The following is a 25,237-nucleotide window of genomic DNA, read 5'->3' as shown; positions in this document are numbered from 1 at the left end:
TTGACAATTTTGGTAAGATAGTTCTTTGCTGGTGGCAGTGGAGTGGGTGAGGAGAAGGAGGAGTGCTGTTCATTTGTTACAGGATGTCTAGCAGCATCCCTGGCCTTCACCTACAATAAGTCAGTAGCACCCAGCTGTGACAACCAAAAATCCCTGGATAGTGTCAAATATGCCCTAAGAGATAAAATCTTCCCCTAGCCCCTGAACCACTGTTGGCTACTAAGAGAATCTGGAGATAAGACATATGTAAACACTTCCAACATCACAGTCATGAAAGTGCATGGTTTGTGGCAGAACCAGTCTTATGACAGCACAGAAAATAATGTAGAAGGCTCCAGTGTCTGCTGGTGATAAGCTGATGGCAAATGTTAATGGTAAACCCAACATCACACTTACTTTCCAGAATACACAGCAATGGAATGAAACCATTTCCTATTTAGGAATTCTGATTACACATTAGATCAGCAGACAGAAACAAATAGAACTCTGATTAAATCAATATGGCAACAAGGTTGCTTTTAAAACTAAAAGTAACTTGCTCCTCTCTCTGCCATGTAAACAATCAGCTAGGGATGCTTTTCCAATACTTATTTATGATGCAAGTGAAAAATTTAAAAATCAATTCCCTTCAATGGAGGGAATCACTGTTGTCTCCCTACTAGCAAGCTTGCTTTCTGGTCACAACATGTCATGCCTGTAAAGACCAAAAGGCATATTCCCAAGAATGTCACTCAGACACCTACCTTATTCATGATCTATTTATCATGGAGACAGGCAATTACAGTTTGATTAGCCTGTAATAAATGGTGTTTCTCTCCAATATAGCTAGCAAAGTGGGTAAGCAAAAAAAAAAAAAAAATCTTTTGGTGTGATTTACATCCCTATGGACTACACAGCAGAAAGGGGAAGTTGGTAAATAATAAGTCACTGGATAAAGGGAAGATTTGGGCTAAGCAGTAGAATATTTGCTATATTGGAAGGAAATGATTACATTGCAATGGAGAAAATCAAATAAAAACAAATATTTCAGGAAGCTCTTACTAACAGTATACAAAACAAACAACTCCACTCCTGAAAGAGGGGTGAGAACTAAACCTCAAAATTTGCCATAGGCTTCAAAAAAATTTATAAGATATGCCCATAGTTGAATTACTACTTCCAGTTTCACTGTTTACATATACCATCTGTCTTAATATCAAAAAGCATTAACTTTGTTCTTCATGCTGATCAGAGTTAATGGATTTTAGTGAGCATATCTCTAAGTCCAAACTTTAAAAAACAAAGTTTCTTTCCATAGAGTGGCCATATTTTGCTTGAAGTAGTGTGAAGAGTTTGATGAACTGGGTTCCAGAACTAAACTAAAAGTTTCTTCAGCAATGACGTTTTCTCTATGAAATGGGAATTCCTGCATGACCTCACCCCTCATTGGATGCTGGGATGATGGAGCTTTAGACAAATGCAAGGTGATGTGACTTCACACATACTTAGCAAATCAGCAATTTATTTTCCCCTGAAGAATTTTAATAGTGTCCCTCTTGCTCTGAGATATTGACATCTGAATACAACCTTATTTTTCTCAAACCAGTCATTATTTTGTGATGTAAGCATGTTTTAGCCCAGAATCAATGAACTGTTCAATACAATTGAATTCCAACTGCAGTAATTTTAGAAACTTTATTACGATAGTAAATTGTGGTTTCAAATCAGATATCATCCATGACCATGCTTAGAGGAAAAGACTGTGTAAAACCATATACTCTCACACTAGCACCGGCAATTTTCTCCTCTCCAATGGTCTTGGTTTTGAGAAACTGAAATCTGTCTACCAATGGCTGAGTCCCGAGAGACAGAGGGTGCCTGATAGCTCTACAATGCAACATCATCTCTGTTACTGGAGTTCCTATCTCTCTATAAAGTTTGTGTTAAAACACAGAGTGCACCACCCTGGTGGCGCAGGCAGCTGAGCGCAGCGCTGTGAAGCTGTCAGCAGCCTCTGCAGTGCGGATTCGATCCTGGACTGGCCAGGGAGATACCCACATGGCACGGCAGACCTCTTCTGTCTTGCCTGCTGCTCCCCTCCGCAGTGTATTTCAGTCAGTCAGTCTGTTCTGTTCCCCCCTCTGTCTCTGGCGAATCCTCTCACCCTCCCGCAATCTGGCCTGTACCCAGATTCTTGTATAAATAAATAAATCTTAAAAAAAAAAACAAAACAAAACATAGAGTGCAAACAAATAGTGAGGATGGACTGAAGCTTTTAAAATAACAGTAAGTTTTATTAACAGTATGACTGTTCTCTTAAGGAAATACTATCGCAGTTCCTCTGTAATTATGATTAGAAAACTTTTATGTGAAATTCATTAAAAGTTAAGTCATCTGATATCAGGGGACCACATCAGAGGGTTATTTAACAGATACTACCTCTGCTGCCCTTTTTCCAGCACTTCACCAAGGGACAAACAGTTATTTCCCTATTTTAAGGCCTAGACATACACACTTCGGATCTCAGATTATAAAATTCCTAGGAGGGATGGTGAAGGACTCCCTTTCTTAAACCCTGCACTCTTTCACCTCTCTAGTAAGAATAAAGGTAAATTTTTCTTATAGTTTTCAGAATACCCTAGTAAGTTTTCTTCCTTAACAGATCTCTAATCAGAAAAATTAAATCCTTTATTAACTGAAAATGGATTCAACTCTCTAGAATAATTTTTCCCTTAAAAGTACTTGTCTAGCCTCCTATACATGGCAACACAATGTAGCTTAAAAGAAAAGTCTAAGTAATGTGGTTGAAGAGAGATTTCATGGCAGAGTTGGCCTGGCTGTCCACCAAAACCCACTTTCTGCTTCTAAAATACACATTTATACCTGGGAAGCCGCTCTCCAGCCAGAAATTGTATTTCAAATCCCTGTGCAGGCAGGTGTGGTTATCCCGGCAAGTAGGAACACTCTTCCCAGGTAGTCAAGCTTCTTTATTACTCTTCTTCCCTACTGAAAGCCCGAAGTAGGTTAGGAGTGGATGGCAGAACTACCGAGGAGGAGATTCGAGACACAGATGCCCTCCCTTGGCAGTTCCGCCATTTACTCCTAAGCCCAAGGAGCAGGAGCTTTTCTATCCTGGGCTTTTCTGTGAATGAAGCCACTCTGCTGTGTTTGAGTTTTGTGTTTCAGTCTATTTGTGATCACAGCTGCCCTCACCTAACAGAGTGTACTATTAGGACACCCAGGAGATAAAACACAGCCACATGGAAAGGTTTTACTTTACCTCACCTCTCAGCACAAACAAATAAATACTGCTAAGACACAAGAAGCTGTTGGAGCAATGGAATGATGGCTGTTTCAAGTGCCCTGTTTCTGGTGAAGGAAATTCTATGGGGACTACACTGGGGGGTGGGGGCAGTGGGGAGACATTGTTTAAAAATGAACAATGATGTAAAAAATAAATAATAAAATTAAAAATAAAGTGCCATGTTTTGTTTTCTAAATACGTGAATTGTCTTTTTGCATGCTTTCAAACTACTAATGAAAAGAGTGTATGTTTGAAATTCAGATTTTACAATAGAAGTTTTATTATCATTAGATGAACAAAATATGTATAATTCTCTCACTGATTTTTCTAATTTGTTACTCATGTGTGAATAAAAAACACCTGAAGAAGTAATCTCTTTCAACTGCATGATTTGTTAAATCACCAAGGCATTGTAACAGCCCTAAGAAGTTTCCTTTTATCCACAAATATTGTATTTTTTCAAAAGCTTATATTTAAGACATAAAATTGCTATTCTAATATTTTAGGAAAATGCTCTCTGATTTCTATGGTAATCTTGAATTTATGGCTATACCCCAGTACACAAAGGCAACTTACTAATTTGGTCTAATTTATTTACTGTCTCATTTTGAACTCTTAATTCATTACTCAATAGGGACAAAGCTAAATTTTGGGTACAGGAGCTTTTTATTTTAGAACACACTTGAGAAAGGTCTGAGACAGAATTATATAGTCACAAATTCCTGCCTAACACAGATATGCTATCTGGCCTTGCAAAAGTTACTTAACCTTACTGTTTCTGTTTCCCAAGTGTGAAATTGAATATTACATGTTACTTCCTTCTTCTCCCAAAGAGTAATGTGAAGTTTAAAATTTGTAAAGCAATTTCAAGGTGAAAGGAGTTTATAAATATGAAATATTCAGGCTGATTTTCCTCTCCACCTTGGGAAATTCGTGTTTCCTGAGAGTGGAGGAGAAAAGACCAGCAGGGGAGTGAGAGCACAGCCCTCCAGCTGGGCGCACACTCTGCCCCAGCCTCAGGCACTGCCCAGAGAATGGGGAAGGGAATGGGTGACCTACTAGAGCTCAATCCCGGCCCTGAAGACCCTGATCCTGCGGCAGGGGACACCTGGCTCTTACAGTGCATGCCTGGCATCGGGTCTGAGGGTGCTGTTTAAGCAGACTTTAAAGGTGCCCTTTTGAAGCATTTCCCATGTGAGCAGAATTCGTTGTGCTATGGAGTGTACATGGAGCACCCATAGGAGTCCCCAACTCTGAGGAAGGACACAGATAGAGATGGAGGTCTGATGCAGTGTAGAGGGCAAGCTACTCCAGGGTGCTCCTTCCTGGTGGGAGTCCTGCAGTGAGATGAAAAGCCAGGTGGCCTTTGGTGATTAAAATGTTTGTCTACACTTCTCTAAGCTGAGCTGACTCCTCAGGGGGTCCCTTGCTGCGACTGACTTCCTGGGGGCAAAGACTTCTTGATTATTTTCTTTGCTCATTCTGCTCTGTGCTTAGGGTTCCTGAATGTAATGGTGGCTGTGGCATAAGATATGACCTACTGGCCTCCCCTTCTTGCAGGAAGTCTCCCACGCCAGAGCCTACTTTTCTTGTCTATCTTCTTGGCAAGATTTATTGATAAAAATATTGAGAAAATCAAAGAAGAACTGACATACAAGGGAGAGTTGAAAGGATGGCAGGCAATTCATGAAGTCCTGGTGAAATGAAGCAGAGTAACTTCCTACTCTATCCCAGCTCTGTACCCATTTCGCATAGTCCCCATCTCCCTTGCTTTCTCTGATCTTGTCCCATCTTCCTCTGGGAATACCGGACACCCGTTACAAAGGATGTCTGTTTAAAGCAGATAATAGATCCTTTAAATCATCAGAGAACACCAACAGAGGCATTAGAAAATCATTGTGAGGCTATCTATCCAAAATTTAGAAGCTTGTATCTTGAAAGTCTTATCATTATTTCAGTTTTGCACACTGAAGCTGTATTTCAATTACTTAAAATAACTGGTATTAAAATAATTATGGATTCACAAGAAGTTGCAAATAAATACTTGGGGAAATCTTGTGTATTCTTCACCCAGCCTCCCCCAATGCTGACATCTGGCAGAATAGCTCTAATACAATGTCAAAACCAGGAAACCGGGCCTCCCTTGGTGGCACAGCGGTTGAGTGCTGGGCTGCGAAGCTGCCCGCAGCCTCAGCAGCGCTGGTTCGATCCCCGGCCCCTGGGCGAGGGTCCCACATGGCGCGCAGACCTCTCCTGCCACCCACTGCTCCCCTCAGCAGTGTACTTCCTCAGTCTGCCTGTTCTGTTCCCCGCTCTGGCTATGGTGAATTCTCTCACGCTCCCGTGCTTCTGACTGTATCCAGTGCTTGTATAAATAAATAAATAAATCTTAAAAAAAACAAACAAACCAGGAAACTGACATGGTGAAATCCATAATATTTGATCAGATTTTCACCAGTATTGTATGCACTCATTTGTGTGTGTGCACAAATACACTTCTTTTCAATTTTATCAATTATGTGGCTTTGTATAGTAGCTACCCTCACAACTATCATACGGACTGTTACATTACCATAAAACTCCTCCAGTTATTTCTGCATAGCTACATTCATCCCCTGCCCCCCATTACAGTTCCCAATTCCTCCATCTTTATAACTGTGTCTTTTGATGAATACTATAGAAATGGAATCCTAAAGTATGTGACCACTGGAGATTGGCTTTTTTTCAATTGGCATAATTCTCTGGAGGTCTATTCAAGTTATATATACAAAGAATATATCACTTTTATTACTGAAACAGTATCCATGGTATGTAAGGAGCATCGGTTTTTTAATCATTCATATATTGCAGGATATTTGGGTTGGGGTTGCATCTAGCTTTTGGCTATTACAAATAAAGCTGCAATGAACATTCATGTACAAATTTTTGTGTGAACATAATTTTCACTTCTTTGGGATATGCTCAAAAGTACAACTGCTGAGTCATACAGTAAGTGCATTTTTAATTTAGGAGATACTCACAGAATATTTTCCAGAGTATTGTATCATCAGCAATATATGAGTTTCTCTACATCCTCACCAGTATTTGGTGTCATTGTTTTTTATTTTAACCAACTTGATATGTTTGTAATGAAATCTTGTGCTTTTAATTTGCCTTCCCCAATGGCTAGCATGTTGAATATCTTTACATGTACTTGTTTGTGATTTGTATGTCTTCTTTGATGAAATGTCTGTGCAAAAAAAAAAAAAAAAAAGTCTTTTGCACATTTTCTACCAGAGCTTTTTTATGTCTAATTCTGATAGTACTTTATATTTTCTATGTCTTAGCCTACTCTAGATATATCTGAGTCTTTGTCAGATAAATGGCTTGCAAATATTTTCTCCATGTCTGTGATTTGTCTTTTCATTCTCTGAATACAGATATTTGCAAAAGATTTTAGTTGTGAAAATATCTAATTTATCTTTTTTTCTTTTCCTTCTGTGGGTCAACTTTTGGTATCATAAACCTTAAGAGCTCTTTTCCTAGTCCTTGGTCCCAAAGGTATTCACTCATGATTTTTTCCTATCAGTTTTATAGTCTTACATTTGCAATACATGACTGTTTTACAAGTTCTTTTCAGGAAATTCTAACATCTTATTCACTGCAATTTTGGCCTTAGCTGATTGTTTTCTCATTTAAGTTGTGACCTTCCTGGTTCTAGGTATGGGGAGTGATATTCAATTGTATCCTGGACATTTTGGAGATTATGCTGGGATACCTGATCCTGTTTCAAGTTTTTATTTTAGTAGGCATTTACCTGATAGGATTCACAATATAGGGTCTAGTTTTTGTAGGCTATAGTTCCAATGCCAATTTATTTCTCAAAGGTATTCTGATCTCCTTCCTTCTGTAGGATCTGTTGGGGATCCTGCTCTATCCTTACTATTGCTGGCTTTGGAACAAAAAGTAATCCTCTGGGCCAATTCTACCACTGGGTAGGAAGTGAGGGATTCCTGGCCTTCGGGACTAAGAAAGTTTCTATGGCCCAGTGAAACTGGTAGGCAACTTGCCCAATATCGGCTGGTGCCCCATAGGCACAAGCACCTACCTGGTCCACCTTTAGCCACTGGACATGGACTATAAAATGCTGGGTAAAGTAGCTTTTAATTTAATACAATTTCTGGTAAGTAGCTACATTGATTCATTTGTAGTCTTTATTTCAGCTGCAAAAAATGAAATAAAACCTTAAGTTTGCAATAATATTTGGACAATTTATGACAATCTCCTGTATTTGTGAACAGGAGAGTCTAATATCTCATTAACTGATGCTAATTATATGTGCAATTATTTTGGAATAGAGTGAACAATAAGGACAATTACAATCTTAACATTTAACAGATTTTTTAAGTCATCATTTGAGAGGTTGAACCAACTGAGAGATGAGTGTTCTCTCTACTTGATTCTTCATTTCTTTTTTATTTAATTGAGTTTTAATGCTACATAATATTGATTCACAACTTAAAAGATTAGAATTATAATCAATCTAAGCCCACACTGCATTCTCTCAAAGCCCATTTTAAAGTCTAAAAATTGGTGTCATTTATTAATTTCATTGTAATTTGCACTTAATTAGAACCTCTCCATATTTGAGACTTACATACATAACAACTCATTCCAGCATGATTGGGAAATAAGATGGTCTGTGAAAGCAAATTTCCCCAACATTTGATACTAAAAGCCTCAAACATGGAAACTTGTTTTAGAATCATTTTAGAAAAAAATTTTCTGAAATTAATATTATTTTTTCCCTCCTTAGATAAAGTATATTAAATGACATTTAACCTTTTCTTCAGGTCTCAGGAACATTTTCACAATTTGCATACTGTGTGATACTGTAGTGATGATAAAATCATCAACTTAGATAAAATACTACAGAATTCAATGCACATTAAGGCTATTATTTTACTGGAGTGACACAGACAAATTAAGTACATCTTTATACTCAATTTCAGAGGAAACTGAGTCTCAAGGAAATTGAATGGCTAACTCATAATTACAAGTAATCAAAAGACAGAAAAAGGAATAAAAAATTAAGATTCACACGTACATTTATATTGTCAAAGCTCTTTTCACAAACAGAACTTCAATTATTTCTAATAACAATACTTATTATCTTTCATATTTTATAACAAAGAAACTGAAGTGCAGAGATTTTACCCAACTGTCCAGTCACAGGGAGAGTGCATAGAGACTCTTCCTCTGGGTCCTGTGCTGTTTATAGTATGTAATATTTTAGGCCCTTTTCAATCAAAACTCCAGAGCTTTGTATGCTGCACCATGGGTGCAGGTTATTTACACCTTCCCAATGTGCCTTCAATGGCTGCATTTTGTGATTCTTGGCTCCATATTTTGCATTCTTTGGTTTCCTCACTGCTGTTGGACTCCTGGTTATCTCCTTACTGCTGTCTGCACACCTGACTCTCACTGTTTCTAATCTGATATTTCAAATAGACTGAGATGAAACAGCCTTTGAATTAGAGTCTGAGGGGCTCTCTCTTTGAAATCAAGTCATGAGTTAATGTGATATGTACTCTGACTGTGTAAAGCCTGCTCTGTTGATTGCTGATTCAGTTTTGTTCTTGGTGGCAATGGCTACTGGATGCGTGACTGTCAACCAGTGACAGGCTGTGACTATAATATCTTACATGAGTCAATTACACAGTAATTAATTAAATATTAAATTTTGAGTGGTTTTTCTTTCAAAGCTAGTATATTCTCCAGATGAAAGCTCTGGTTCAGATTCCATGATCAATGATCAAATACTATGACAGCAAAGCTGTTGAAAGGTATCTGATGACTGATGGGATCTTATTCAAATGGGGTTGGCATATGCTTGAAAAGATTCTTTTTTGTACTTTCGGTTACAAGTATTGAAGTCTAGACCAAACTTCATTCAGTACTAAAAAACAAGAAAGTCAGTTTTGGGAGAAAGAAATAGGAGATGTTGGAGATAGTGACAGCAATGGAGGAAGAAATTCCTGAGGGGAAGGAGAGAGAAGTGTTTAACAATCATCTGTTCCATTTTCCTCCTCTCTGCCAGCAACACACATTCATTCTTTTTTTCCCCCTCACCCCACCCCTCCTACTAACTACGTCCATTCTTTCTTATACTCTTTGGAAACCCTTAGTTGTATTTTTTTTTTTTTTTGGAATTGGATTTCTTGAGGTGTGGAGAGAAAAGGCTCCCCAATTGTATTTTATATTGAGTCTGTATTCCCAAAGGATATTCAAGTTTAAAAAAAGCGATTTTCTTTCTTATCCTAATAGAGGATGCCAATGTCTTCATCATTAGTCAATTCATTGACCAGTCAGATTCAGCTTTGAGAAGGTCTTATCTTGGGGATGTGTTCACATTTCCCAGCTTGCTGAGGGGCTCCCTGTACCCTTTGGCTGCCCACCATCTTTTGCTCCTCCAGGCTTAGTCTCCTGCTACCTTCCAGGGGAGACAAACTGTCTCCTGCACCCTTTTGTACCCCAGCCACATGAAATTCCCTTGGTTGTTTCTATCTCCTTAAAACAGGGCCATGGATTAAAGAACAGTTAGTATTCTGGGTATTAAGTGTGTGGGTTTGCACCTTGACAGGGACTTTTGGGAAAAACTACTCTAACCCAAAGTAGAGAATCCAGTGGTAGCACAAAAAGTTCTTTCCTTTGGGTCCAGGTATACATATATCTTTATCTATACACACATACATATGTGTATATATGTGTATATACACCCACATATATAATGTTTGCATATATATATTTGTAACAACATGACTACTGTACTCTGTGGGCCTGCTTTATACCCACTGTGCATCCTGAAGGCAGTGAAATGACTAAGTCATCTTTATAACAATGATGATTTATAATAATTTTATGATATTTGCTTTGTTCCAAATACCCTGCTAAGCCTTTCACATACATTTTCTTACAGAACCCTTGCAACACGTTATTATGTAGATCCTATCATGATTTGATGTACAAACAAGGAAACTAAGCTTTAGAGAGAAAGTAACTTATACACAAAGGACAACAGTCCCAGAGTGCTTTTTTAGGAGGGTCACTTGTGGCAGGTCTCCTCCCTGGCTTCTGTTTCCACATTACAGCCAATGCACAGAAGACTTGTTTAATGTTCAGTGCAGTTCAAAGATGTCCCACAGTGCTCAGAATAAAATTCAAAGGACAGAAATGAGCTAAAGGGCGCTGCAGATTCTGGACCCTGCTTATCTCCCCATGCCCATCTCTGCCACTCTTTCCCTGACTCATCACACCCCCACTACACTTACTTTTTTTTCTTTATATAATTCTTCAATTACAAATGCAATAATGTGACTTTAATTTTAGCAGAAAAACAACATAGGTGCATATAAGTGATGTCACAAACATTTAAAAAAATCTGAAACTACTTAATTTAATTGACATCATGTAACAGCACTAACTAAATATGTCTGTTAAAAATTTTGGTTCAGGGCCTCCCCTGGTGGCGCAGCGATTGAGTGCTGGGCTGCAAATCTGCCTGCAGCCTCTGCAGCGCCGGTTCGATCCCTGGCCAGTGGGAGAGGGTCCCACATGGTGCACAGACCTCTCCTGCAGCCTGCTCCTCCCCTTAGCAGTGTATTTCGTCCGTCTGCCTGTTCTGTTTCCCGCTCTGTCTTTGGTGAATTCTCTCACCCTCCCACGCTTCTGACTGTACCCAGTGCTTGTATAAAAATAAATAAATCTTTAAAAAAAAAAATTGGCTGAAATTTACAAGATAAAAGAATTATGCATTTTTGCAGCCAAGGAGAATAATTACTTTCCTTAATTATCATACAATTTAAGGTACATTGCTTCAAAAATACATTTACATTTTCAGAATCCTTTGGTTCATTTATTTAATTGATTAATTTATATAGATTTTACACCATTGTTCATTTTTGTACATTATTTGCTTTCTCCTCCCATAAAATTCCTCACTTTCTTCTTGCATCTTGAACAAACTCAGACTTTCTGCTTTGAATTCTTTGAGGTTGCAATATTCTTTGAACTTGAAATATTCTCACCTCAGGTATTTGCCGCATGCCTGCTCTTATACTTCAGGAAACAACATAATTGTTGTTTCCTTAGAGTAGCCTCACTTAACTTCCCACCAAAGTAACCTATCTGAATAACTCTATTTCCTTCACATAATTTATAGCTATCTGTAATTATCTTGTTTATTCATTTGTTTACTTGTTAGTGACCGGTCTCTCCCATGTAAACTTTATGAGGTCAGAGACCTTATTTGTATACTCTCTGAAGTGTAAACCCATACTAAATAAATATTTCATGACAGAATAAATGATACCTTAATAACAATGATGATGAATAACAGTCTCATAAATTAATGGAGATTATTCTCACTTTAAATAAAAAAGGAAATCTGCAAAAATATTTAGAAATATTTTTACATTGTTTAAAAATTTCAAATCATACTGCTTCCCATGATAAAAGAGAAAGTATATAAACTTTCTTAAATTACATAAATTGAACTTTTGGATATAAAGCTTTTCTACTTTCTGAACAAAAATCCAAATTGCTATCAAATTATAGTGAATTCACAAAGGCATCTCCTGATTTCCCTGGAAATAAAATTTAATTTTAAAGTTTGAAGTTGGTATAATATAAAAGTATACCTTTCATGTGCACATTATGTTTTAGAGAAAAATCTCTATATTACTACCACAGTAATAAGGATCTCAACCAAGTATTTATTAATGATGCAACATTCAATATACTATATAATGGCATAAAGTATTTCTATCTGAAATAATCAAATGCCAATGCAACCCTTCCTAGAACATTTTCTAAAATAGATATGGAGGTTGGTGGCCAAGATTGTGGCCCCATTAGCTTCTGTTGTCCTTTCAATCAACTGGGAGCCCCTTTAGCACAGCAATAACACAGCGGTAGTAAATTAGGGTGTGCATGCTCTCTCACTACATGTGCCTCAGATGTCACTGTTCTGTGTTAGTATGTGAGAGAATCAGCAAGTATATAACCAAGAAAGAGTATACTGAGGAGCACCAAAACAGAAGACAGAATTTCCTTAAACAGCTTATTATTATATCAGAATTATCCAACCAGATCACTGTTGTTATTAACTCCAACATGAGAACTTTAATAAAAAAACAATCAGATTTGGGCAAAGGATTTTTTTTTCTAGTCACATTAAAAGAGCATGCATTAACTGAAAAACCAGTGAACAAAAAAGTTATTGTGAGTCCAGTATGTGATGATCTTGCATTAAGCTAATCTTTCTGAAGAATACAAAGGTCTTTCACAAGACCCCTCTATAAAAAATCCAGGTAGGAAAACAAAATGCCTACATGAGAAACGATGGAACAATGAATTGCAGCATATGTAGCTTTAAGTAACTCAGACTCAGTCATTTAAAAACGAAAGACATCGAACCTCTACATGTCCTGAAAGGGTTTAAAATGTAAAAGTTGTTACACGCAATATCGAAAGTTGAATAAGAGATGTTTAATGAGTTTCAAGAAAATCTCTGATTTCTTTCTCTACACAGTCAAATAAAATAGATAAATAATTCAAAATATTCATCAGATGATAAAAAAAATACAACAAAGAGCACATTAGAGTCCTGGGGCACATGGTACAGGTGCTGCTCCCTTGTGTTTGCCACAGAGCTCAGCACCGGGGTCCTGAAGACAAACACCGGAAGGAGAGGGCCCAGAGTTGCAAGACTACATAAGATCTGGTAAGCCAATTTCTCCTTTGATATCAGAAGGTTAGTTTATCTCACAATGCAGTTAAGAAAAGTTTTTCAAAAGCCTAATTTCAAAACAAAGATCTTACTTTAAAAACAGGGAATCACTTATTCAAGTAAACAAACAAAACTATAACACAATCAATAGGAAGACAACTAAAACAAACCACTTACCAAACCAATGACAAGTTTTTTTAAAAATGGGAAAATGTTTGCCAAAGGGATATCTGAGGCATCTCTTTGTTTATAAAAATTTATTTTGAAATAATGGAATATTGGAGAGATGATACTGAGAACAACCATGTATCCTTCACCCAGATTTGCCTAAAGGATGCACTTCGAGTAAATATAGAGCAATGGAAAACAGAAAAGTGACACTGGTATCAGGGGTGGGCATAGGTCAGCTGGCTTCCCTACAACTACAATCAAGATACAGAACTACTCCAGCAGCATAAAGGTCTCCATAACACTACCCCATAACAGACATATCTACCTCATTCCTCTCACTCTTCCTAAGCGGTCACCCATTGATTGATTCTTCAAGAATGTAATTTTGGGGCCTCCCCTGGAGGCACAGTGGTTGAGCTCTGGGCTGCAAAGCTGCCCACAGCCTCTGCAGTGCCGGTTCTATCCTTGGGCACCGGCGAGGGTCCCACATGGCACGACAGACCTCTCCTGCCGCTCCCACTGCTCCCCTCAGCAGTGTATTTCGTCACTCTGCCTGTTCTGTTCCCCGCTCTGGCTCTGGTGAATTGTCTCACCCTCCCACGCTTCTGACTGTACCCAGTTCTTGTATAAATAAATAAATCAATCAAAAAAAATGTAATTTTGTCATTTCAATGACAAACGTTATATGACCAGAATCATACACTAGATAGCCTTTTGGTTTTTTCCATTCAGGATAATTCCCCTGGGATCCATCCAAATTGTTGAATTGTTAATGGTTCTTTCCTTCATGATGCTGAATGGTATTCTATGGTATGCATTCAAGTGCACATTTTGTGTAGACAAAGGTTTTCATTTCTCTGAGATGAATGCTAGAAAGAGCATTGTTAAGTCTTCTCATCTGTGTATCCTTAGCTTTTTTCTCCATTTTTTTTTTTTTTTTTAAGAAACGGCAAAACTAATTTCCAGTGGAGCTTATTTACCATCCGTATATACTTTTTCATGAAATGTCTTGTCTTTGGCCTATTTTCTAATTAGATTTTTTTTTTTTTTTTGCAGAGTTTGAGAGTTCTCTGTGTATTCCTATGTATTCTAGACATGAATGCACTCTCAAATACGTGACACACAAATAATGTTTTAAAGCCTATGGGTGTCTTTTCATTCCATGAATGGAATATTTTGCAAAGCAAAAGTTTTAAATTTTGATGAATTCCAATTTATTGATGTTATCATTTTCTGTTATCATTTAGTGTCATATCTAAGAACTCTACACCAAACCCCAGAGATTTTTCTAGGTTTTCTTCTGAAAGTTTAATACTTTTACATTTAACATTTAATTCAACACATTTGAGTTAATTTTTGTATGAGGGTCCAGGTGAAGGTTTACTTTTTGGCCTATAAATGTTCAATCATCCCAGCACCATATATTGAAAAGACAATTCTTCCTCCATTGAACTGCTTTTGTATCTTTGTCAGAAATCAGTTGGCTGTACTTGTGTGGTTCTATTTCTGGGTTCCCTATTATGTTCCACTGATCTATGTGTCTATCCTATACCATAGAGTCTATCCTATACTATAGAGTTTTTATTCATTTATCTATATAGTGAAAATTCAAATTGGGTAGGGAGAATCCTCCTTTTTTTTTTTCAAAATTGTCTCAGCTAGTCTAGCACCTTTGTTTTTATGCACATTTTAGAACAATATTTTCTATACCTACAAAAAAATTTCTGCATGATATTGGTAGGAATTGCATTAAACCTACATGTTGATTTGGGGAAAATTGACTTCTTTCAATCTACAAATTTTTAAGAGCTCCAAAATATTGGGTATTTTATTTCTCTTGTATTTTTTAGTTTTCAGTCCCAGGCCTTGAATATGTTTGTTAGATTTACACTGAATTATTTCCTTGTTTAAATAATTATAAAAGGTATTGTACTTTAATTTCAATTTCCATATATTCATCACTACTATACAGAAATGCATTTGATTATCATGTTGATCTTACATCCTTTGACCTTGCTAAACTATGATGCTTAAAAAAAAAAAAAGACTCCTTGGGATTTTTCCAGAGAAGCCATCATGTAAACTGTATATAGGGACAGATATTTTTTTCCCTTTCAATCTTTTATTTCTGAGCCTGCTAGATATTCCATTACTACATTGAATAAGAGTAGCAAGAACTGGGTGATAAGAGTGGAATCATTACCTTGTGTCCAGCCCTAGAAGGAAGTGGCCCGTACATCACCATTAATTATGATGTCAGCTATAAGTATACCTTACACACATGCTATTTCTCAAGTGGAGGAAGTTCTCTCTATTCCTAATTTACTGTTATTCTTTCAATCAAAATTGGGATTTGAGTTTTTTCAGATAATTTTTCTACATCAATTAATATGACTTTTTCTCTTCAGATTGTTAGTTAATATGTTTCATTGCATTGATTAATTTTTGAATACTGAATCAGCCTTGCATAACTGGATTAAATCCCATGTAGTCATGAAGTATAATTCTTTTTAATGTATTACTGAAAATAGGGAGGACTTCATTATAACTCATAGGGCATGTAAATCTGTGCTACACACTCAGTCTCTTTTTAACCACTCCAGTAGGCATCTTGTTACAACCTAGGAAGATTGGAAGTCTAGGCTCTCCACTTGGCCTTTCCTGGTGGGGTTTGTAAGTGTGGCCCCAGGGTTTTTTTTTTGTATCTCTGGTTGGAGTAAAGTGTTTACTGTCTAAAAGCTTTCTGTCTTACTATTCAATCGATTGCCCCTTTTGTGGTCCTTTTGCTTGAAAAGGAAGAGTTTCGTGGAGGATTCCTGCTCTGATCCCCATTGGCATCTGGGCTTTTGCCTCTGGCATCCATTTCAAGATATCTGAGCAAATAGAAAGCTCAGGGAACCAATCACTGTGTCATTAATTGAGCCCCAATGTCCCTAGGCAGTCTGCCTTCTGTTCTCCAACTTTCAGTCTTCTGAGATTTTCACATATGATGTTCAGGGTTTTTAGCTGTATGTAAAAAGGAGGAATGGGGGCAATACATACTCCATATTTCCAGAAGCATGAGTCAAGAAGATTCTTATAACAGTCTCTTTCTCTTTTATAGATTGATGATCAGCAAAATAAGATTCAAGGATCATTAACGCACAAAAATGCCGGAGGAACAATAACAACAGAAAAACCTACTACAGGAGTAAAGTGAGAAGTAAAAGATAAAGCATGAACTGTACATCAAGTTTAGAAGCAAAAACAAGTACCTCTTTCTTTTTGCTTAGGGCAAAAGATAATGACTCTGAGATGGAGATAGATGGTCAAAGAATTGTACAGAGCAAAGAGGAAGAAGACAATAATTTAAGAAAAAGGGAGAATTAGAAGTATGGTAATATCACATAGCCTTAGGAACAAAAAGCAGGAAACCTATTTTAAGATTTCATGTCAACTTTTAATGAGGGAGGGAGGTTCTCCATATTGTTAGCCAAACATTGCTCGATTCCATTAGTTGAAGACGAAACCAAATTGCTCAGAAAAAAAGCAGAGGCAGAAGCTCCAAATCGGCAGCTGACATCCTAAAGACACACTGTAAATTACAGTGGGAGAAACAGGGATAAGTAATTAGCACTACACAAATTTCAATATCTGGGCTTTTCTTACAATTAGCAGACACACAATTTAAAAATCATAGCCCTGCACATAATTATTATCATTATTTTCCAAAGGTAGTAGGAAAAATGCCTAGCACAGAATGGTTGACATTCTTTTCATTCACTGTATCTGGTTTTATTATAAGTAATTGTCAAACACAGGGCCTCCCTGGTGGTGGAAGGGTTTAAGATACAATCTATGAAGCTATCTACAGCCACTGCAGCACAACTTCGATCCTGGCTAGGGAGCTACCCACATGGCACAGCAGACCTCTCCTGACTCTCCTTGTTACTCCCCTCAGCAGTGTATCTCAGTAGATCTTCCTTTTCTGCTCCCCACTCAGTCTCTCATGAATCCTCTTACCTCACACACACTCACGTCTGGCCTATACCCCAGTTCTTGTATGCATAAATAAATAAATCTTTAAAATAAAAAAAATAAAAAAGTTGTCAAAGACAGCTAGAGAAGAAAACATAGAAAATAAATGATTTCTTTCACATTCCAGTTCTTATACTTAAGAACTTGACAGTTTATCCCTTTTAATGTCTTCAAAGGATTTCTAAACTAAAGCTTCACTCAGCACTGCTCTTCTATATGCAAAGTAAATTTGTCTCACATACCATGTTACTTATGTTTTCTTGAAGGAATTACAAGGGTAAATATTTGAAATCTCCTAGTTACTAGTGTTAGACACCCTAGGGAGTCTAAGACAATGAAATACTGTTCTGGTCCAGCGACTTACTTTCTTATAATTATATTTTAGTCTCCAAATCCAACATACTTTTAAATATAATAATTAGAGAATCAATAACTTAGAAACTAATTAAATATATTATTTCATTCTTTAATTTCCTTAACATTGTTTTAAAAGTTAGAACTTACAAAAGGATTCAAAATTTAGACAGTAATTACTGTTGTTTTTTGAGTAAAATATTGATGATGATGCAAAGGAAAAAAGAAAGCTCTATGAGAATGAGAAAATTGAGCTATATCTTTTAGAGAATATTCACCAAGTCCTGAGTAGGGAGAATGAGAATTATTTGCTGAGGTAGGATTTTTGATCACCTTTGGTCAGTGATCCACCCAATCATTTGATCAATCACCAATCACTGTGTTAGTGCTCTCTGTATGTGCAGCGTACCCCTAAGGGGGCAGGACCCAGCAAACACACGTGATACAATTGGTAAAAGAGGGATATGATGGGGACAATGATGGTTAAGATCATACAGAGGAGCATCATTTGAACCAAGACAACAATAAATGGCAGATGTTAAGTGAGAATTTCAAGGCAGAGAAAGGAGCATAGGCTGTCAGTTGGAAGGGTATCGCTCCTAAGAAGCAGTTTAAGACATGGGAGCAAGAAGAAATCACCCAGAGAGATTATTTTGAATGATAGAAAACAAAGAGGATCAAACAAAGAATGTATAAGAAAACCAATGCTTTGACAGCAAGGTAAAAAAGTAGAGGCCTCCCTTGTGACCTAGAAGTTAAGTCTCAGCATTACCACTGCAAAGGCCTGAGTTTGATCCTGGCCAGGGAGCTACCCACATGGCGCAGCGGACCTCTCCTGTCTCTCCCGCTGCTCCTCTCAGAAGTGTATGTCAGTGGATCTGCCTGTTCTGCTCCCCACTTTGTCTCTGGTGAATCCTCTTACCCCTCCCCACCTCTGGCCTATACCCCAGTTCTTCTACATAAAAATATATAAAATCTAAAAAAAAGCAGTTAAGAGGAACAAAAGGAGAAATAGTGAGTGATGAGGAAGGCAAAAAAGAGATATGTCAAGAAGCTGAAAGTCATAACAGCTCCAAATACTGCAAAAGGCAAAATAATGTAAAAATGTAAATTTCCCATTAGCTTTGATAACTGGGTTGTCATTGAAGACTGAAAAGAAGGCAACTTCAGTGGAGTCTTCTGGGTGTGTTAATGATCGTCTTTTTCAATGTTTCCCACTGATATGCTGGCTACTGAATCATATTTAGTTCTCGTTTACTTTCAGGAATTTGTATTACTCAGATTAACACATTATATAAGGAAAATAAAAAATATACATGATATAAATCTTAGTTAATTAAATATATTTAGCTCAAATACTTAATGTATTGGTAGTGCATTTCTCCATGTATTGTATTTCTGATTTTGTAAGAATATTCACATCTACATAAGGTAAGAGGCAACGCATGGACTTGTAATAATAAGGATATTTTCCTTACTATTTGTAATAGTAAGGATATTTTCTCATACAAAAAAGGGGAAATTACTAAACGAGAAATTAGGTTCAGAAAAAAATATAAAGAAGTACAAATTTGGGGCATATATATATATATATGTATATATATATATGTTTGGTGTGTAGTCTATAAACAAATCAGCATTACTTTAAAGTAGCAATTAAAGTAATGTCGGAATTCTGTTAATTGTAAAAAATAGTAACTTATTAATATCCTAAAGAAATAATATGGTATATCTCTATGTTAATATATTATATAGTTTAGTAGGACATATATATAATCTGTGATTTTATAAATTATTTTTCTAAAATTATTCATGTATTTAATTCATCTTGTACCTCAAGGGGCACCCTGACTTCTTCCTATAATAAGATATTTTTGTTCTATAGCATTTTTATCCTGCTTTAAATAATCATACAATATAAGAACATTTTGAGTTGTTTTTGGTTCCTCACAAGTCTGAAATTCAAAAACTCTAATCGATTTTCATGACATTTGAATTTAAAAGGTAATGCTAAAGTATGAAACATCAGTGTGACTACCTGAAAGAAACTGGTGAATATCCTGCTAAATGGTAAGAAAAAGAAATGAGTATTTTCCTATCATAAGTTAAAGAAATATGCATCCAAATAATTTTCCTTGAGAACAAAATCATCTTACAAGGACAAACATACTATATTTGAATATTTACTGTGGGTCACAGAGTCATTTAAAGAAACATTAGCCCAGTGAATTGCCTGTAAATCCAGGCTAAAATATTAGTGTATTTGTTTCTGAAGTGTTTTGAGACTATACATTATGAAAGGTGTTATATAAATGCAAAGTATTACTTTTAAATTAATTTTTTCTGGAACTGAAAAGACAAGTCATATGGCTTTTATTAATGTAAAGTTTATCTTGACCTTGCAGTGGAGAATATAATCAACTTGAAAAATATTAGTATAATGTTATATGGAATTAAAACTAATGTGGAATCTTAAAAAAGAAGAATTGCTTCCTACCTTCTAAACAAGATTGACTGTGTGACGTTAGCATGGTGACTTATCTGTAAAAGTTATACTATGATCTCATAATTCAATATTGGTAGGGTTGCTTGATGTGTGATTTATTAGGCTTCTCTTTATCCTAAATGCCAGCAAAAGACAGGGTATCCAGTGGGCTTACTTTTTCATTTACTACATATAAAATCTGAAAGAGAAACAAGATGAGAATTATAAAAAGATAAACCCTTGTAACTATCATTGAACATAACAGTAAGCCTCAGATGAATTATTAAAATTTTGGCAATATATGCCATTATTTTCATGGTCCTCAGTGGGAAAAAAAGATTATGTTACGGTAAAAAAAAAAATCAATATTGTGTGATGCTTGAGATGTAACTATAAAATGTCATTTAATTCTGGATTCATGGTAATCGTCATGTGTAAATGTTCAGCCAGCCAGCACTGGAAATAATATCAGTCATGAGGAGAAATGTGGAACATCACACTGAAAGTAACCAAGCTGTCTGTCCCAGCTGCCATGCCCTATCTTTTCAAAAGGTTAGATCTGTTCTGGGTTATAAACTGTAAACCTTGCCTAAGAACATAATTGCCACTGGGTACTTCTCCAAGGCAATATTCTAAGCAATGGACAAATATATTTGCAAAAGCATTTAGCCAATACGCAGCGTAGCTTAACAACTCAAATACAAAATATTCATTTCAGCACTATGATCAAAACAAGTATTTCTAAACTGGAAATATTTTTGTTTGCAATAGAAACACATGTTCTGGTTGTCAAAACATGCCTAAATAACACATTATTTTTGCAAAAGGTGTTTAATTTGGTAAATATATGCCTTTGTAGACAGACTAATACAAAATTTAAGTTACTTTTTTTAGCATTGATTTAGTATTTTGTATTGATTCATCAAGAAATAAAAATAACCTTCAGTTATTTATTCATTCAATCTCAGTAATTGAGCAAAAACTTTATATTTATCATCTAATTTAATTCTCCTAACCAAATGTGAGAAAAGGTAAGAAATCTGAGGTTTGGAAAAGTTAAATAATTTGTTCAAAGTTTCCCAAATTGTAAAAAAGTTATAATAGACTGTATTGAGTAATAAGCAATGACAAGAGTAGATGGTTTTAAAAGATTTCTTAAAATAGGAGTGTTTTTTTATATAACAAAAAATTAGAGGTAGGAAGTCCAGGACTAAGTAGTATGGCAGCTCAGTGATGTCTATCAAGAATCCTACTCCCTCTTTTTGTAGCAACAAGGGAACCAGTGAACCAGGCCCAGGAGCATCACTGTAATTCAGTATGGTGGTCAGGCGGGGAAGCACAGGGTGCCATCTCAAACAAAAGTCACTCCTGTTAGGAATACCAATGGTTTGACCATGAGTGGGATTCATCACAGAACAGAGACAGGGCTCAAATCTAGGCCTAGAAGAGTCCATGGCCCACATTACTCATCATCATGCTATTTTTTATTATTTTCCCTTTGATGAGTTCACCTGAGAATCCAAGATGAAAAATGGAAGATGCTTTATTTAACATCTACTCTGACATACTAAGATTCTAGATGAGGAAACAGGGGTCTGGAGAGGGAAGTGGTTTTCTAGAATTCACACTGCTAGTTAGAAGCAGAGATCAAATGTATCTCGATACTGGATGATTTTGCCCATATGTAGAACACAAAGAAACAAAACAAAGGTACTGATAAAACTTAACCAAAATATACCCCAAAAATATGATTGCAGAATTGAGGCTACTAAAGGAAAAGGGAAGATCAGGGTGAGACAAGGGGGAGGGGCCTAATGGTTTATGGCAAAGGACTATGAGGGCTTGGCTAGTGGGGATGGTGTGGTAACAAAAAGTTATACAACCATGAAGTAGTAGAGCCAAAACAAAAGCCCACAACTGATTCTCGAAACATCAGGCAATGTTGACTACAGCCTCCTAGACACTGCATTGCTCTTCAGGATCTTCAAAAGGTTTGCATACTCCTAACTAACCAAGATACACTCACAGAGACTCAGTTGTTTTGGAATAGTAATAACACAATTAATTTTGCATACACGACCCTCAGAAAGGAGTAGGAAATAGCTGCATCATTTCCAAGCTGAGCACTGTCTTAAAGCTCTTACTACCTGGCTATCCTGAATGCAGTTAGGAAAACAGTTCCCAGAGTGGTTTCCTTTTGGAAATCTTCTCACCAATGGAAGTAAAACCTTTTCTAATGATCTTTAAAGGCGACAATTTGCCCCTCTAACTCCCTCTAAGCCTCTATGGACTTTCTACTCTGCTTATGAATGTGCTGAGTCCAACTCAACAGAATGAAAAGAGGGTGGTGCTATAGAGATTTCAAAGCTATTTGAAAGTAGAAATCATAATTACTATTTTTCCCTTTTTCCCCCCCGCACACCCAGAGAAGCCACAAAAGCAAGACTCCAGCCCCTTTTGCTGCCAAGGGAAAAAGAGAGTCTTCTGGAAGAGGTAAAATTCCTTCACATTCCCTTCTGATGCCTCTGGAAATGTCACTTCACAAATTAAGTTCAATGCATGGGTTGGAGGCCCAATCCCCTGAGCATTCCATCCTCCCTCCATTCAATAAATCATTTTAAAATTAACCTTTTTATTTTGAGACAATTTCAGATTCACATGCAGTTAGAGAAAAAAATACAGCAGAATCCTTGTACCTTTACCTAATTTCCCCAAATGGTGACAGTCTATAAAACTACATTATAACATTACAACCAGGATACTGACATCAAGTCCAGTTACATAGTCTTTTCATCACTTTAAGGATCCCTGAGTAGCACTTTATTATCACACCCACCTCTGTTCTCACCCCTATTTCACTGACCCCTAACAAACTCGGTGTTCTCCATTCCCGTAATTTTGTCATTTTAATAATTTTATATTAATGGAATTATACAGTATACGACCTTTTGAGATTGAATCTTCATCACTATAATGCCCTGCGGATTCATTTAAGTTGCTGTGTGTATCAATGTTTCATTTCTTTTTATTGCTGAGTAGTATTCCTCACTGTGTATGTACCTCAGTTTAATTATTCATTATCCAATCCAGGGACACTCAGGCTTCTCCAGTTTTTGGTGGTTATGAATAAAAATGCTATGAATGTTCATGTACTGGTTTTTCTGTGAACATAAATTTTCATTTCTATGAGAATAAATGCTTAGGAAATAGTTTGCTTGTTTTTGTGTTTTTTTTTTTTTAAGTACTATTTTAATCCACTTTTAAGGCTCTGGTTAGAGGTCAGCCTGGTTCACTTTCTTAAGCAACTAATAAGTTCACATTCTCTTGTGGGGTTCTCCCACCCCACGACTGGTCTCCACCAGCCCTAATGTTCTGGGACTAGCTAGCACCAATAACTACCGAGAGCCCTTATACCATAGAGCCCCCTGAGTTACTCAAATTAGCCAATCCACCTGCTGCCTGAGAAACCTTGTTAATCCTTGCCATATATAAGTTGACCTCCGTGGTTCTAGCTTGTGATTACCCCTACCTTGCATCTCCTTTCATGAACCTGCTGGTGCCTGACCTCCTTTGGAGTCATAGCAACAAAGACTCTGCTATTCATTCTTTCCATAGTCAATGTGTTGTGTTCTGCCATCAGCGGAATCTTCAAATCTTGTAAAACAACTAAGAGTGCATTTCATGGGTTTTATTTAAGTGTATGTTTAGATTTATAAAAAAAAAAAACCTGCCAATTTATTCCCATAGTGGATGTGCCATTTTAAATTTCAACCAGCAGTACTTGTGGACGACAGGAATTGGTTTCTCTGTTTCTCTTTTCTTATCTCCCTATAAGTTATTTAAACATTTTTAAAGACTACATAGTGATTTATTCCTAGAAATTTTCAGTAACTAGTTTTATAAAGTTTTCTTAGTGGTTATGTAACTATTAAAATATATAAATATAACTTACTGCTCTGAATGATGTTTAGGAAATCCCATTCAGGTTCCTTTACCTGCTCCACTTTTTAAATGTAATTGTGTTAAGCATTTCCTCTCTATCTACTGAACACTGTATCAGCTAGTGTTATAACTTTTGCTTCAAGCATCAGATATGATTTAAGAAACTCAAGGGAAGTAGGAGAGTTTATTTAATTTACCCTTAGTTTTATGCATTCCAATGTTCTGTTTTTCTTTCTGAAGTTTTAACATTTCTTTCATTATCATATTCATTCTGTTTAGAAAATTTCCTTAAGCTATTCTTTAAGGATGAGTTTGCTAGCAACACATTCTCTTAGTTTTCCATCACCTGAGTTTGTCTTGATTTCCCTTTCATTCCTGAAGGATGTTTTCACCAGATATGAAATTGCTGTTGACAGTTCTTTTCTTTTGGTACTTGAAAAATGGTTTGCCACTTCCTGCTAACCTCCTGGTATCCGATGACTGCTGTCACTAGAGCTCATGTTCCTCTAAGAGTAATGTGTGTTCCCTCTGGCTTCTCTGAAGACTTTTTCTTTTTTGTTCATAAGTTTAATTTTGATATGTCTTACTGTAAGTTATTTTCATTTATCTGAACTGAGAGATTTACTCATCTCCTTAAATTTGTAGGTTTATGGGATTGTTTTTTTTTATTTTTTGGGGGGAGTGCAACTTGGAATGTTTTCAGACATTATGCCTTCAAATATTTTTCAGTTTCACCTTGGTCCTCCTCTTCTATTGGTTTTGAAAATACAAATGTTAGTTCTTGCTATTGTCCCACAAATCTCAATGAGTCTGTTCATTTTTTCCCCTGGTCTGTTTTTTTCTCTGTTGTTCAGATCGTGTGAATTCTTGATTTGTCCTTGACTTCATTGATTCAATCCTCTGTCATATATATTCTGCTATTAAATGGTGTTCTGCTGGAGAGTCTCACCTAGGGAGACTATTATTTTGGTTATTATATTTTTTAGTTTTTTAATTTTCATTTGTTTTTTATTACTTTTACTTCCTTGCTGAAATTTCCTATGTTTTTAATTTATTGTAAGAGAATTTATAATTAGTTATGGAAGTACTTTTATGATTGTTGCTTTAAAATCTTTTCCAGGTAATTCCAACAACTGTTTAACTCTCAATTAGTGTTTGTTGATTGACTTTTCTCATTCAAGTCTTGATTTTCCTGGCTCTTAGTAAAGTCATCTTC

General features: G+C 36.4%; 1 protein-coding gene and 1 long non-coding RNA gene across 4 annotated transcripts in view; both read right to left on the bottom strand.

Moving 5' to 3' along the window:
- SDK1 (sidekick cell adhesion molecule 1) overlaps positions 1–25,237 on the bottom strand; it is a 714,488-nt gene that overhangs the window by 380,071 nt on the left and 309,180 nt on the right. The window lies entirely within an intron of this gene.
- Positions 16,299–25,237, bottom strand: part of LOC129145525 (uncharacterized) — a 24,574-nt gene continuing 15,635 nt past the window's right edge. Inside the window, exons 2-3 of the long non-coding RNA XR_008551225.1 lie at positions 20,092–20,278; positions 16,299–16,797 (exon numbers count right to left, since the gene is read on the bottom strand). This is a non-coding gene — a long non-coding RNA (uncharacterized LOC129145525). The remainder of the gene's footprint in view (positions 16,798–20,091; positions 20,279–25,237) is intronic.

Source organism: Talpa occidentalis, unplaced genomic scaffold, assembly GCF_014898055.3.
Source record: "Talpa occidentalis isolate TD23 unplaced genomic scaffold, MPIMG_talOcc4v2.1 talOcc4.12, whole genome shotgun sequence".
Lineage (NCBI taxonomy): Eukaryota > Metazoa > Chordata > Mammalia > Eulipotyphla > Talpidae > Talpa > Talpa occidentalis.
The sequence above is the reverse complement of the archived record's forward strand: the minus strand, read 5'-3'. Positions and strand labels throughout refer to the sequence as shown.